Genomic DNA, 7,465 nt, shown 5'->3' on the forward strand with positions numbered 1-7,465 from the left:
CACTGTACGACCATTAATTTCTTTCAATAACGCAGCATTAATGAATACTCAGTAAGGGAAGTGCACTAGGTGTAGTCGAGTCACACTAATAATGTGAATGCATTATGACTTCCGTTATCAATAATGTTGATAATTTATTAACAAACAATACTTGATATATATATATATATATATTATTTTGTAAAGATATAAAAATGTATATTCTAAGTGGATCCATTCATAAATGAATTGGTTTGACAATAATGAGTATTTTTATTATTTTTAATTGTGTTCATCGTTTTTGGAGTGTACTTCAACTATTCAACTTTATGGATAATTTTCGATAAATAATTAGATTTAGTTGATACTTTGTGAGGTTACAAGTTTTTTCGTAAAATGTTTGATATTTTTAAAATATTGAAAGAAAATATATGTGGGACAGCGGAAAGATAAAAATAATTTATGATTATAGATTTATTAAGAAATATGATAATAAAACACCCATATTTTCAGCTTCCTCACCCACTCATAAAACTAAAAAAAAATGTTTATTCAAATATCTTGAACGTCATTTAAATAAAATGTTTTAAAAGTTTTCAGAATTTGTACAATATTTTTATTCAACTTATATCCGAAATATTGAAGATGATCTAGTAGCATATATCTTTGATCCCTCTCTATTTTACGTCAATAATTAAATATTTATTTACTTTATTTTGTTAAATTTAAGATTTTAATTTGTATGATTGTGTCAGAGTTTGTATACCACCCCATTCACCTGTAATTTACAAAAAATCCTTTTTTCTACATCTTACGCACCCTCTTCAAATTAGTAACATAAACTGTTTTTTTAACAAACATTTTATTGTTGTATTGTATTTTATTGACTATTTATATTGTATATTTTTATTATTTTTTTTTTTTTTAATTCTGGACGGAGTGATAAATATATTGATCTCACGATGATGCATGTTTTTTTTTTTTAATTTATTTTTGTGTCTGTTATCACGTACTAGTAATAGTAATCTGATTTTTTATTTCAGTTTTTTCCCCGATAGAAAAGTTAATCTAATAAGTATATTCTGAAGGAAAAAGTTAAAACGTGCATTATATTTTGTAGTTAATAAATAAACAAATATTATAAATAATTCATAATATTTTTAATATTCATACTCAACATTTGAAAACCTTATACAAGATTCTATATAGGTTTATCTTTTAAGAATTGAAACAAGAAATTTTCAGATTAAAATAAAAAACCTTTATAACGAATACTACTCAAACAATTTTAGATTTTTATTTTACTCCAAAAAGTATTAATCGTAAGACCTTGAAACATTCAAAAGATGTTTATATTGACATTTTAAATATATATTACAATTTTCATATATTTTGTATAATATTATGATATTTATATGAAATGTAATATTTGTTTTTTTTTTATAAATGTTGATTAAAAATTTTCCACTCTGTTTAAATGTTCGAAAATTTAATACCAAATTAAACATGAATAATTCTTCCAATCTGTTAAAAATGTAGAAAATATATGAAGACAACTTTTTTTATAAGCATTTAAACTTCACATTTTTACAAAATTCATCAAAATCGTGAAGTTTCACAAACTATTTTGTAGTTAAAAATGGATAAAATTTTTAATATTTATATCTAAGTTTTGAAAATTCAGTTCAAGTTTCTACATTAATTTTATTTATAAGAATTTTAGAACGAGTTGATTATAGTTTCATAAAAAAATAACCATTTGAAGTTTAAACTTTTACAAAATTAAAAATGTATTTATATTCAATATTTGATTATCTATCATCGAAAACAAGGACTAAACGCTGATTATTGAGATTAAAATAAGTTAAAGAATTCGTCGTCCATTTTAAACTTTAAACCTAACCATCAACAAACATTTTGTAATCTTAAAACTTTATTTCTGAAAGTTTGACAAATGGATTCATGAAAGGGCAAATCTAAAAGCTCATAAGTTAACTAGTTCGATTGTGTTTAACCACTTCCAAACATAAAATATAAATCCAAATTATTAAACAAGTTTGATCATTTTATGAGACTAGAAAGTCTTAAGCTTTATTAAATAGTATTTTAGTTTAAAATATAGCATTACCAAGCTACCTTATATTTTTTGGCAACTCATTAAAATATTGTCTTAATACGTGTTGACTTGCGTGTCTACGTATCACTATATGAAATAATAGTATATAAATATAATAAAAAAATATGAAACTATAGTTCCATTTCTTTATTTACATTTCATAATTTTAAACACGAGTACTGTTATCAAATTCATGATATATCTCATAAATTATTCATTTGTCAACATTTCATATTTATCTACAGAATTAATACGGGTTAACGGCTTGTAGAAATTTTATGATACTCTTAAATTTGATGATAAGTAAATAACTTATAATTTATTATTATTATAATTGAATTTAAAAAAATTGTACCATTAATTTAATGTCATGTATATTACGAGATGGTATTTCTGCGATGTACAATCGTTAATAAATAATGTAGTATACTGTAAAAAATTATGAAATTTATAAACTAGGCACAAATTAATTTAAAATTTATGATTGTGTTAAATAAATTAAAAATTGTACTTATATATTATACTTATTCAATTGTATTAATATATCAGAAATCAGAACTTGTTTTATCAAATACATTAGGCTCAAACGGGTCATGTTTGAAAAAATATTGATCTCGCCCTACTTGCACGTGATAAAGTAGCATTTGATAACCCAAAATATGTCCATTTTGTGACAGAAATAAGGATTAAAGTACTATGCAAATATGTGTGAATCGCGTGAAATTTATAAACCTTTAAATTACTATAGTAAAAGTAAAAAAATATTATAAAACAAAGAAATATATAAAAACAAAAAAAATTGTATTGTTTCTGGAACAAGCAAGTTTTCTAAGTACATTATTCTTGTGTAAGATAACGATGATGTTCAATAATGAATTTTTTTTAAGAATGTACTTTTTTTTTTTTTAAAGTAAAAACCTTACTTTTCTTTCTTAATAAATTGCATAGTTATAAACAAATAACAATTGTTTAAAAAGAACAAAAATATACGTTTTTAAAAAATATTACCCAGCCTGACCATATATTATAAAAAAAATCTTGCGATCGATTGATGAGGTTAATTAAAAATATACCAACTAATAAATTATTAAATATCTTACTACAATTAAGTTTTGTAAATAAATATTAAATTTAAAAAAATACCATTAAAATCAAATAACTTGTGATTAATTATGAATATCAACAGGAAAAACTAAATTAAATAGACATAACATGTGTTAAAATTTATCTAAGCAACAATTTTGAAATGTTCAAAATGTTTATGAATTGTTAATAACTATTTCGTTAACAGCTAATTATCAAAAAACATAAAACATGGCTTATGCATTTTAATTAAAAATTATAATAATAATAATAATAATAATAATAATAAAAGTAATCACAGTATAAAAACTATTATAAAATTACCTATGTGTATTATTTTTATAAAATAATTTAAATTAAGTTGAAATTCTGAAAAAAATACAACATGACTAAATATCAAATTTTACTTAGAACCACGAACTTAAACGTTTAATTACTTATTTCATTAAATTTTTAGTTTTTTTTTTTTTTTTAAACGCATATTATTACGTTATTTGTGATCGGCATTTTTTATATTCCAGCTGTTACTACTTATGTATAAACAATATATATTATTACATCATTAAATAATAATACGTTTCTCTTTCATATTACTGAATTTTTTTTACTGGTGTACAGTTTATTAAAATGTATTATTTTTTGAACATGGCTTTAAATTTCAATATTATTTATTTTGTATTTATTTGTTTATTCTACTAAGTTTACGAATTCTCTCACGATTCCAATTAATATCCATGATTTTTATTCTTACATTGTCTTAGATTTCAACCGGTGAAAAAAATTTGTTTTAAAAAAAAAATATATTTTTTTTTTTTAAGTAAAATTATTAAACATAACATTTGCAACTATGTCTTTTAATTTATATATTTTTTTTTTGATTTATTCGATAGTATATTATCAAGGTCACCATCTCAGATTTAAAAATTAATTATTCACAGCAAAATAAAATATAGATGATTTTTATTTATAATGAGGTTATATAAGTAGTAATATTCTTTTTTACTTACGTAATAATAGTATAAAGTTGAAATTATGATCAAACGACCTTTTTTTTAGATTTACTATCAACAACGCATTATAAGTTATATATTATGAACGAAATATTTGTTCATATTTGTAAATATTATTTTTAAATTATAGGTCAATATTTGCTAATAAATGATACACATTTTGAATTTTGAACTTTTTTTCATATGACTTATATTATATAAATTAATTTTACTGATATCTACATTATCTTTGTAGATAATTGCGTCGATATTTAATAGAGAGAAGATGAAAATATATAAAGTCTTATAAATAACCTATTGGTGGTTTTCATAAATTTTATCGACTACTTTGAATTTGTAATGAAAACATAAAAACTTTAACAATGATTGTAACTAAGTTATTTATATTTTGAAACATACTTAAAAATTAAAATTTATTAAGTTATACTTTTAAGTAGAAAAATAATCAAGTTGCTGTGAGCTCTATATCTATTATAAAAATTCAATATTTAATGTAATACAATATTTGTTAATATTATAGTTTATATAAAAAATATAATTATTCAAAAATATACTTAAAAATAACTGTTAAACTATACAATATTTAAAAAATGTATTTATATTCAGCTTTTACAATTCTTATTCATATTAGACATTGAATACATTTAGTTAATACATATAATTTATAATAAAGATAAATATATATATATATTTATATTTAGTTAATATGATATTTATTTAAGTCTATATAAATATTGTTTTATTTAGATAGATAGATGCTAATAATATATAGATATATATATATATTATTATATAATAAATAATCGAGATCATCTATCTGTGATAAATTACTTACTGTAGCAGTTGTGGTTATTTATAAAAATTAATACTTTTGCGAGTTTGACTGAATTTGTATGTTACAAACATTAATAAAAAGCACTTAACGTTTTCAATGAATTATTATTACTTATTTTTGCCATACAAATTCTTAACGAATCTCGCTATAAAATAGTGAGATTTTAAAAAATAAAATTATTGAAAAATAATTTTTACAATTTAAAATAAATATAAACTATCGTTTATAGTATTGTAGTATTAAAAAAAAAAGTTAAATGTAATAAATAAAAATAATTTGGTATGGGCACAAAGTATACGTTTGTATACAAAATCTTCTGTATTTTGTTAATTTATTATTTTTAGTTAGTCTTCTTTAAATGCGTATATATTATGCTATAAATGGTTTCAAATAAAATAAAATCCCATACTAAATTACAGGCTATGTTTGAGTATACAAAAAAAAAAAAGCTACATTAATGTAATTAATATATTAAATGTACATATTATTACATACGTTAAATTATTCTTTAATTTTAATTATTGTTATTTGTTTATTTTTTTATTTGTAATTATAATACTTACGAAGATAATTTTATTTATATTTAAAATGTATTAGAAAGTTAATAAATTATATTGAATTTGATCATAGTATTACAGTATTATTAAAGTGACTGTATGATTGTTTTAAATACGGACACCTGGTAATAGTTGAGAATGTTTTTGTGCATTTGTCGTTCTATACCTGGATGTAGCAATATTGCATAACTTATGCGCCGTCTTCAAATATGGACTAAATAATTTTCTCTTCATATTTTATCATTATTAATAAATTTAATATTGTGTATTATTATTATTATTATTATGAAACTGTATTTAACAAATCAATAAATAAATAAATAAATAAATACAACATCACTTAAGTTGTTTGGAAAGTAACTTCATCGTTTCTAAAGTACTTATATTTATCGTCTCAAAAATACCGCGTTAGAGCCTAACAACATACTGACATATAAAATTTAATAAAACACAAAGTTAAAGATAAAATAAAATAAATTTATATTTAAAAGTATTTTATAATAATCAATAAATAAAAAAATCTAAAAATAAAAATGTTGATTAATGTACTTTATTTATTATTAGAAATAAAAAATTATTTTGTATTGTTTGTTTTTTAAAATAATAAAAGATGCCTTATGCATGGAGTAATTATTTTTATAGTAAACACACGTTATCTATAAAAGTCTTATTTTAGAAATACATTTTTCACATTTTTTGAAATCAATACAAAATCAAATATTGAATTTTTCAAAAATATAATATTTTGTATAAAAATATTTAAAAACGTTTTTAGTTCTTAAAAAAACTAGTGATTACCTTTAAAATCATCATTTTGTATATCTTTAAAATAAATGTTGTTCATTTAATCGTAATTATTTTTGTTGCGGTAATAAGCATAATTATTCATTTATAAGAAAAATAATTAAATTTGTAGGGACATTTATATGTAAACATTCAAATACAAATTATTATAAATAGTTTAGAATTAAGATTATGTGCAAATTATTTTTTATAGTGTTACAAATTATAGAAATAATAAATATTAAGTACATATTACATTTAATACAATCTCAGTTTTAAAGCTTAAACGTTTTTTTATTTAGCCTGTGAATTGTTAAAAGTGTAAATTAATTGAATATAATATATATATTAATTTTTAATGAATAAAGCATTTAAATTTATTGATAATTAGTTTTTTATTTTAGTTTTAGGAAATATAAAAATGATTTTAAATATTATATATGTGCAATTCTCTTTCATATTATTTGTAAATGCTTGCTTTATATATTATATTAAAGTTTATAAGTTTATAAGTTTAATTAATATTTTAATTCATAAAATATACACTTTTTATAATTTAAAGGCAATTTTATACACTGTGCTTTCGTTTCTGAACCAAATATTATTATTTTTTTATGATTTTATTGTGATATAAACTATATAATTTATAAATAAAATATGACTGCTATAAAATTAGGCATTATTTTATAAATATTAATTAATGTTTAAGTTTTAATATATTGTTATATGCAGGTTTTAGAAATAAATATACTATAATTTATTTTTAAACATGAAAGTTAATAAAATACGATAATATGGTTATTAATTTAAACGAGAAAATTTTATGATAAGTCTCATCTAACATAAAATATATAATATATTTGAGTAAAATGTTTATAATACTCGTCGTGACAAATATAATTTTTAGAGTAATGGGACAAGACTGATAAATAGTTACAATATTTAATAGTTAAAACTTAATAAAAATCAAAACTATTTTATTTCTGTTTAAAATAATTATATAATATCAGTATGAATAATATTGATAATATTTGTAAAATAAAGTATATTTAATATTTACGATAATATTATGATCCTGGTAAATTATGTTATGTAAGATTAA

Source organism: Melanaphis sacchari, unplaced genomic scaffold (assembly GCF_002803265.2).
Source record: "Melanaphis sacchari strain LSU unplaced genomic scaffold, SCAv2.0 Contig25_pilon_pilon, whole genome shotgun sequence".
Lineage (NCBI taxonomy): Eukaryota > Metazoa > Arthropoda > Insecta > Hemiptera > Aphididae > Melanaphis > Melanaphis sacchari.